The 10,000-nt window shown below is 39.5% G+C and overlaps 2 pseudogenes; both read left to right on the top strand.

Moving 5' to 3' along the window:
* The window catches only part of LOC131783764 (uncharacterized), a 9,493-nt pseudogene extending 4,051 nt beyond the window's left edge, over positions 1-5,442 (top strand).
* A 3,072-nt stretch (positions 5,443-8,514) lies between these two features.
* The window catches only part of LOC131780023 (uncharacterized), a 10,311-nt pseudogene continuing 8,825 nt past the window's right edge, over positions 8,515-10,000 (top strand).

Raw genomic sequence — 10,000 nt, 5'->3', positions numbered from 1 at the left:
TTTAATTCCATCCTGGTTCTTGAAGGCTTAGTCAGGCGTGACTAACCTCTTCATGAATCTTTCCACGAAGGAGTTCAGGCACCATGTGTTCCTAAAGAACTTTGATAGCTTCCCCACCATTTGCTCCCACACTTCTATGTCAAATTTTACCAAGTACCGCTAATTTCTCTTAGGAGTGTAAATAATAAGATTACACTGTTCCAATCTAGCTTAAGCCAGCTGTCCTTGCATTTGATAGTTCCAAAAAGTTATTTTTTTACATACTACTTGCCAGCCACTTCATCAAGGCAATGAGCTGCCCCAACATGGGGTTGAAGATTTTTTTTTTGTTAAAAATGCTCTTGACCTCCAAAAGTGTCTTGATACAACACTTACAAACTTGAATTCTGCCTGGAGAAGCTCCCAGATATGGATACTGCTTGTCTATACAAAGACCACTTTGAAAAACCTACATGCCCTTGTGTTTTGTTTAATGTTCCCTGATATTCATTTTGATAGCCAAATCTTCTTTCGCAGACGCGCGTATCAGACGGGCGTAATTTTTTTCATGTATCTTATTATGCCAAAAATGATGCTAGCACAATCTTAAAAGGCCTATTTAAGGTCTTATATTTAAGTTTCCATTGGGATATCCTCGGCTTGTTTTTGAGACGCAGTTGTGGTCGGCTGCCGTTCGTGTATCGGTTCAAACTTTTTCTTTCCTCTTTTTTCGTATTTTAGGTCCACCGTCGTCGCCGGGTGGTTTACCTCGAAATCTTCCGCATTTAACCGCACACTTTGTTGGAAGAGACGCGGAAGTAAATGAAATCGAAAAGAAACTGCAGACCTTTCGTATGGTTGTTCTTCTTTCTATCCCAGGAATGGGGAAGACTGAAGTGGGAATCCGTGTAAGTCACTTGTTAAAGGAAAGAGGTGACCAGTTTGTAACACATATTCGAGTAGAAAGTCATCATCAGAAGCTCGCAGACATCTGCAGTGAGATTCTTCATCGATTAAGTAGTCGCCCCTGGTCGCCAACCGCTGATTTTATGTCTATTGCGAAGTGTAAACTGTCGGAGCGAAATATCCCAACTGTCATTGTACTAGACAATACAGAGAATATACAGGGCGAGGAATTTGATGAATTCGCTAAATGGCTCGTGAAATCTGCCCCGAATGTACAGTTGATAATCACTACTCGAAAAGATGTTAGATTCTTGTCGGCAGACGTGTTTACGTTTCGTCTCAAACCTTTGGATCCCGACTCATCTGCTACACTGCTTCGGAATCTTGTTGATGACTGTAGTGAGGAACACTCCAAGGAACTTGCGAAATTATGTGGTGGAATACCACTCCTACTTGTGACCTGTTCAGACTCGCTGAACAATGGTTTTAGTCGCGAGCTGTTAATCCAACAACTGGGGAATAATCCCATACGACTTTTCAGGATCAGTGCGAACGATGTTTATAACACACTAGAAGTATTCTTTAACACTTTTTCCAATGAGGTAAAAACAAATCTTGTCCTTTTTTCTGTTTTCCCATCGGAGTTCTCAGCTGAAGACATACAGTTTCTTTTTGAAGATTCTTTACACTGTGAAACAGTGAAGACCAAGATGGTCAAGTATGCTCTTCTTCAGAGGGACGCCGATGGAAAGATGAGGATGCATCCTTTGGTCCGAGCCTACTTCCGAACAGAGAAAGAATCTCTAGGCATGGCTGACCTGTTGCGCGCCACTCAGTGTGAATTTAATCATCATTACCTTGATCTGCTGAGAGTCTGGAGCAAAGAGTTTATCAGCAAAAATTCTGCTTTGGTTGCGATCCATAAGTTTCGACTGCAGAAAGCGAACATCATGGAAGCGCTGAAGAATTGTCTCGAAGACTCTAGCGATTTAGATGACAGACATTTCGTTTTAGACGTCGTGAACAGTACAGAAGTGCTGGATTTTGTGGCAAAAGTTCTCACACCCCCCAAAGAGTGCACAGTGCTGTACCAGAAATGCTGTGATATTGCTGAAGCGTCCGGCGATACGAAGAGGCATGCAGAGAGCTTGAATTCACTGGGATTCCGTCGTCTCTGTGACATGTCTCACAGCAAAGACAGCCCAGAAGAAAACAAAGTCACACTTGCAAAGTTTAAGGAAGCATATGAAATGCGCAGGACACTATCAGAGGAGGAACAAGAGTCCCAAACGCATGCGCACACCGCTAGTAAGCTGGGAGTGTGTTTTGTGCTGCAGGTGAGACCATAGTAAATATAAAAGAGGACTGTGTGTCGTTTTTTGTTTTGATTTTCCTTCTTATCCCTCCTCTTTAAGGAGAAATGTTCTCAGTGGCTTCTCTTTTAAGTACTATCCCTGGATTCCATTATTTGGGGCACATGGGAATCTAACGTCAAGGCGAAGTGTGCAAATTCTCCTCTTCTACCGAAGATTTTAGAAAATCTAATGAAACTTCATCAATAATGGCGAAAATGGATGACTTTGCTTCAATTCTAATGGAGCATCACTCCCACTAAGGTAGACTAGACCCGGATATTTACGAGAGGAATTTGTTTTTCAGGGAGATGAAAAAAAAGGACGAGAGCTCATACAGGAAGGAATTTCAATAAGAGATTCTTTAGGCGACCGTTTGTATGTTGCTGCTGGATACTGTGACCTTGGAAGTAAGTAAATGTTTTGGGTTGCACTCCGTATAACACCCGCGTATCCTTGTAGGAGACTTAATGAAGGCTAAAAAGATGACAAAGCGCACTGTGAAATTCCGAATTGGGGGCTTTCTTTCAATAAACCGAGAGAAAAACAAATAAATTTCCGGCTAAATGAGAACTGGAAAGGGGACATACTAAACTTATGTATTGGAATCTTGTCGAGTCTTATTTTCATGGAGCAAGAGGGAATGGTCTTATCTTCAGGCTTCGACGCGAAAGTGAAACAAATAACACTGAATATTTGACCCCTAACAGCCTAACATCCGCATGCATATTCTCCATACTGTTCTAAAACATTTCCAATGGTATTGACAAGGATAATTAAGTCAACAACCAAGATCTCGCTTCTTTAATTGGCTATCATTTGATTTATTTTTCATGCGCTTAATGTTTGATTGAAAAGGTATAATTGCCAGGAAAAATTCGAAGTTAGGAACCTTGTGGTCGAAAAGGTTGATATTCCTTGGTTAGTCTGACAATGAGTTAATTTGTGATGTGGGGAGGAATTTGTTAAGTTGAGAAGGAAAGTAGTGCTTCTAAGCCATTTGAGAAATAGCCCTTTAAAAATTTACGGCTTACAAGCTTTATATTCTCTGACAAAATCACCCTCGTACCGGCATTGAATCAGAGGTCAGTCTCGTTATTATACCAATTGTATCTTTTTGGAACGTGGTATAGATTCATTGAACTATGTAAAACCTGTATCTTGTCTTCACACTTTGTTAGATTCTTATCAATTGTGTGGTGATCATCAAAAAGCAATTGACATTTGGAAAGAGAACACTCTGCCAGTTTACAAAGAGCAGCTTGGGGACCACCCTTGGACAGCTTCAATTTTGTCCTACATCGCTGGCTCGTACAAGGCCCTTGCGGCTGGAAGCTCTGAGCGAGGTTACATCGACCAGGCCGAGATGTACTACAGGGAAGCTCAAGGGCTACGTGCGTTCAGCTTAGTGATGTCTTAGTCCTTCAAGGACAATTTGATGAGGCTTGGGAGGAGCTTGATAAGGCCTTTGAAATTCAGAAGGATATTTTGGGCCCTGACCACAAGATCACGAAGGACACTATACGCAAAATGAGTGATGTGATGGACAAACGAGGATCAAATCCTTGTTAATTACATATTCTCAAAACCGAAGCTCGTGGTAAAACTCTTGGGTCTTTGTGAACAGACTGAAGCATGTTAATAAAAAGGTAATGTAGTATAATGAACTCAGTTGATAACGTAAATTGGCCACTGTAAAGAGTTTTAAAGCTGACGTTTCGAGCGTTAGCCCTTCGTCAGAGCGAATGACGCAAGGCTAACGCTTGAAACCTCAGCTTTAAAATTTTATACGGTGGCCAATTTACGTTTTCAACTCACTTGATAATACTGGATTATTATGTTATACTCTTCTACCGACGCAGCGCCACAGTTTCTTTAGAAACTTACCGATGTAAATAAAACTCGGGCCAACTGGCATCTCATCATTGTGGCAAGAAAATTTTCTAAATTCATTGGAATAATGTAAAAATCAAGTTTTTGCCTTCTTTTATCATCGTTACGAACGACTTTCATAGTTAGGTTTATCCTTGTCGTGTTTATTGTGTTTCGGTATTGCCATCGTCTTATCCCACAAAATGAAAGGGTATTGTGATACTTCAGAGGAAAATTCCTACAGTCATTGCTAAGAAGCCTTTAATACTTATACTAAGCCCATAAGTGTTTTAAAATATTGAAATTTACAATTGTTTGTTGTTTCAAATTGCGAAGTTTAAGGAGAACAAACCCGTGAGTAATCGTGAAAATAATCAAGCTTAGTCAACCCTGATTTGTACTAATTCCCAGATGCAAGAAACTCAGCCATGAAATATTTAATGTCAGAGCAAGCATCAACCTAAAGTTAACTTGATTTCATCCATTTTTCTTGTCTTCAAACTGAACCTGAGCAACCTACACCCGATAGGTTTTCCTTGATTTTCATTAGTTAGAATATGTGTGAGATTTAAACTTCATTGGCTGGTTAACAACTATTCAGAGGGAGGTGGCTAGTGGTGGATTTTACCATAATCGCTAGACATCAACACTAAGGAGAATAGTAGTTTTAGTATATACTAAAACAGTGAGATTATAAAGCACAAAAAGATGATTTAACTCAGTTATTCCTGCAACGATTACAATATTTTTAGTTGCGAATCCTGCGGCCGTTGCTTGGAGGTGAATAGCAAAGGATATTCGGAGTTTGAGTAGCCAATCAAAGCGCGCCTTTAACGCTTACCACTGTTTTAGTATATACCAATAAAATGTAGTGGTTTAGTTTCTATTGGCTGTTTAACTGTCCGTTTCGACTGGTCTAGTGAAAAGGTACTGCTAGTCAGACAGGTAAAATTGTGCAGTTAGTTGACTCCATATTTAGAAAAAGTGATAAATAACGCTGTTATGGACCAATTAGATTCGAGGACTTTGTTACTGACACAACTTTCTAAGAGGATGAAGATTTAGCTTCTCCCATCGGGAAAATAATTCTCTGTCTACAGTGAATGTTTGTAAGTAGACTACGAGTAGTCTCTCCTTATCGGCGAAGTTTGTCACGCAGGTCAAAAACATGTCAGTGGAAAATACTTGATGCTAGCGCGTCGCGCGGAACTCTAGCAATGAGGCACACGGAAACTACAGTCTGCATTATTTTAAAATTCACGGCACTGAGTGCGCCGAAAAGGATGGACTACTTGGGTCAAGTTTCTGAGAAGTTTATCCGTGAAAAATAATTTGCGTTAAATTAAAAATTATTTTTCGTGGTCATCTGTTGTTTCTTTTGATCGCGGTTGTTGTCATTCAACGATATGCACTCATCAAGTAACATAGGTGTTTGTAAACAGATGATTTCATTACCCCCAGCAGCGCTGTGGACCTAATGAAAAAGGCTTTATTATGTACTGACAAACCCAAGCTATTGCGATGCATATCCCAAATCATTTGATGCAGTGGAAGGAATCACACTATGGGTAGCCATTTGTGCCAAAAAGTATCAATCGCCAGCGATAAAACTCAATCGTTAGTGCTAAAATATCGATCAATCGCTAGTGATAAAAACTCGATCGTTGGTGTTATGCCGCCAACCAAACGACTTCCTGGTGAGTCTCGTGACATAGGGGTCTATTAAAATGAAATAGTTGCCAGTAATCGGATCCTTGTGTTTACACAAAGATTTCTGGGATCGCCACGGGGCAAACATTGCAACTCGCTAGAAAGAAATTTATGGCGAAAGGTTGTTTCGACGTCCAAAAAAACGGTTTTGGTGCTTGATCATCGTTTTATTGCCGCTGTTCTGTCAGAAATGGGTGTGGGTAATATTCACTGAAAAGGGCAGCGCAAGGTTTTGTTTGAACAATCGTGAAATATGTAGTGAAATCTAGCGATTTATTTTTCTCCATGCCAAAGGGTTTAGTGAAATCGATATCGCCTAATGATCTAGAACTTAAGAAATATCAGTTTTAAATCGCCAAGAAATAACTCAATAAAGCCTTTTCTGTTGTATTTACTTATTTTAAGTCTACATCTAGGTTTTTTCATGGCTTGGTAAGACAAATTGTGTGCTTGAGCATTGATTATTATAGTGATATATTAAGTGATTAAACACCTACATTGCCTCTTTGTTGTGATCAATGAGAACGAACCAGCGTTGATAATCGGCTCAAACTGAATCCTTTCGTATGCGAAGATGAGGGAGTAAAAATGGGTCGCGTAAGGAGCGATGCACAACTGAATATATACGTCCATATTTTCTGCCGGGTTCCTGTGATCTTGCTTTTCCTCACAAGATCCTTCCAGGAGTTCGAGGAGGTAAGTGGCAGCTCAAAAACCTTTTTCTCTAGGGATTTCCTTTCGTTTTTATCACCTCTTTCATCTTTCCAGAGGGCAACAGCTGGTAAAAACAATTTCCATCTCCGCTGACGACGACTTCTCTCCTTTGAAGAGGTATATTTTAAGACATCGTAATATCTTTATTTTAAACGTTAACAAGTATAAAAACAGGCTGTACATACAAAAATACCACTGAAAAGACTTACGTGAGTTACATCGGTGCGATTTAAGGCTAATTTTGTAATATGTCGAGACCATTACAGGATAACGACATCACAATTACATTATAGACCTTACGCAAGTAGAGAAGTTAGTCGGTATATTTTATATATATTTCGTGGTAATGTTGAAAAAAACTTATTCTTCCCTCTTATCAACATTATCTTAATCCATTTATGATAAAACTACGGCGGAAAGCGTTGATCTCCCCCCAAAATCCTTTATTTGGACGTCGAAACAACCTTTCGCCATATATTTCCTCCTAACAAGTTGAAATGTTGTCCTGTGGCGATCCCAGAAATCTTTGCGCAAAAACAAGGATCCGGATCCTTTCGCGGGAAAGGTCATCTCGCGACCTCCCGGGGTCAGCAAATGGGTTTAACAAATCCAAAAAATATCATCCGAAGAAGTAAAGAGCAAGGTCAGACTTTTTCGCTTCAACAAAATCTTCTACCTAGAATTTCTATAGTCCGGCCTGTTTCATAGATTTCCCACACAGCCACTTCAATATATTTTGCCCATTTCATGGAGACTCTTATTTCTCACTGTTTTGGAATATGTAACAAATTCACTTCTACTGTGAGGTGCAGTTCGTAATGTAAAGGGAAAATGCAAATAAAGATCGCGGACCAAAGTCAAAAAAACCTCAACACTCAGCTGGAGAATTCGGGATTATCACACCTTTCACTATTCGGTTTCAGCAAACTATTTGGACTCAGTCGGATTCCACATTCAATTAAAGATTTCGTATTTTTCTTTAGACAAACCAAACTTAGATAACACTTCTGACTAAAGAGAAAAAAAAAGAAATTTTGAAAGTTTTGACCAGATTTTGTTCCCATTAACGTAATCCAGGACTTCGTATCACTGTTGCGGCTCGCATTAAAGTTTAACATGGATCTTACACAATACCAAAATATATGTCTTCATAGAGAGGTCTTTCACTCTAACATAACCAAGAAGTAGCATTCAGTTGCATTTATTAACTAGGCCTGAAACTAAAAAGTGCAAGCTTACCATTTCTTGTGCTGGAATTTCTGCAAAGAGAACGAACTAGATGCCGCTTTTCTAACGTTTTTAAGCCAAGTTGAATCAGCCGTGCATCAGATAGGGTAGGAACCATTTTTGCGGTAATTCACTGAGATTTTAATCATTAGCTGGCACACAGAGATATAAAAGAGGCTTTGTGAAAAAAAACCAAGGCAAAAAGATGAAAGATTCAGGAGAAGCATTAATGACATCAACAAGTTGGGGCCGTCCTGGTGTACCGGTACACGGGGGAATTCCTATTGTTTTCATATCCATACATGGAGTTGTGACGCAATTCGTTAATGTTTCGTTCCTTTTTGTACCGGTACACAACCAACAAGTTTACTGATGTTCTCACCTGAATTCAATCTGGAAGGAGAACTCTGGAACAATTCTGTTTTATCTTCTCACAATCTAATTAAAACACAAAATTTAATTATTTGCAGGCAGGTTAGGGAGGAAATTAAAGGATTGATATATGTTACATAAAAAGAAACCCCTTACAATAATAATAAAGCAGAAGCATATTACCTTCATGTACATGCTTCTGAATACAGCTATACCAGCTATTTTTTGAGCAATTATCTACGTATATAACCCGGGTGCAATATAGGACCCTGTTTAATTACACGATTACAGCTCGGACGCTTCTTGCAAAATATGATGATTATCAATTTCAGAGATTGATTCTTCAGTTTCTAGCACTAAGAAAAATTATCGTATCGCAACCATGTTCATCATAACCCAAGCCGCAAGTACGCCTGGAGATGTTGAGATAAGAGAAAGTGGCTCCATGTTTTGTGAGACAAACCATTTCCTGAAGTTCGAACGAATCGAGTAGAAAGTATGAAAACTTAGCGCTGAAAAGTACCATGACTAAACAATCAAATTCACTCATCCCGCAGTAGGACTAACTCCATTTAACCCGTGAGTTTGTTTGCACCACACATATATGGTCGGTAATTTAATTCTCATGTTTGACGGGTTCTCACATGACAATATTGTCAAAATCAAATAACCGCATCAGACTTAATGTAAACTTGAACATCACTGACTCAATTTCATTTTATTTCAATTTTGGGAAAGGCCATTGCTTACTTCTTGAGGTAAAACAACACTTCTTCGACAAAGCGCGATTTTTTTCAAAGTGAATTCTATCATAGTTAACTGAAGAGAGAAAGAGTTAGAAACTTGCGCTCACCGCTCGCTATAATTTGAGAACTTTCTCGGAAAATCAAAATCCTTAACATAACTTCTTTTCCCTTAACACCACGACTGTATTAAACATTCCAAACAAAAGGACAAGAAATATCTTGAAGAATACAAACACTTTGAAATGTTATTCGAGCGATGAACCGGCGCAAGGGTTTTTAGGCGATGAATGTCAAAGTTATTGTTTTACCGAAACGTGATTTAATTATAAACTGAAGCTAGCATCAAACTAAGATTGGTAAAAAGGTTTCGACTTTTCTGGGCCTTAGAGAAAAACCGATAAGACACGACTTACCTTCTCTTCTTTCTCGAATCCTGTGTAGGTCGCTTCTCTTTGTTGATGACCTCTTTTCAGTCAGTTTTCAGGAGCATCTTTGTATTTCCTTTTCGCATTTCTTTTCGCTAGATACTTATGCCTTTTCTTGTTCTATTTCGCGTTCCCCTCGCCTTATTCTGCCTATTTTGGTGTCCTCTCTAACTTTCTTGTGCGTTTTTCTCGACTAGTCTTACGCCTTTTACTTCTTGTTTGTTTCTTTTTGTCGCTCTGTCTCTTTCTTTTCAGCCTATTTTGACTCAAAACCCTCTCTCCACGAACTTGAATTATAACTGTTTCATCCCCTTGACAAAGCTTTAGCTCTGCCGGCATTTTTGGTTTGCGAGTTTATTAGAAATTGCCAAATGGCTGAGAATTACTGTTCAACTACAACCTCACCAATTTGATTTCCCGCTCAAAACGCGGGTTGCACGTTATTTGCTTACGCGGCTTCATATCTACCAGCCCAATTGAAGCCCTCCTGTGGTGTCTAACCATGTGCCTGCACTGAAGCTCGACACTCGAGTATGCGTACTTCATTGTCATCTACCGGTGTCTCCTGGCGCACACTAATGGGGTATCCAAGTTACGCACAGAAGGCACCTACGCACTACCTTCTCCCTTGCCCTTCCATTACGTAATGGCTAAGATAGTGCCCGTGTTACAATTGGTCGCGCATGTTGAAAGTTGC

Source organism: Pocillopora verrucosa, chromosome 4 (assembly GCF_036669915.1).
Source record: "Pocillopora verrucosa isolate sample1 chromosome 4, ASM3666991v2, whole genome shotgun sequence".
In the NCBI taxonomy this organism is placed as follows: Eukaryota; Metazoa; Cnidaria; class Anthozoa; order Scleractinia; family Pocilloporidae; genus Pocillopora; species Pocillopora verrucosa.
Note: the sequence above shows the minus strand (reverse complement) of the source record. Positions and strands in the feature narration are given on the sequence as shown.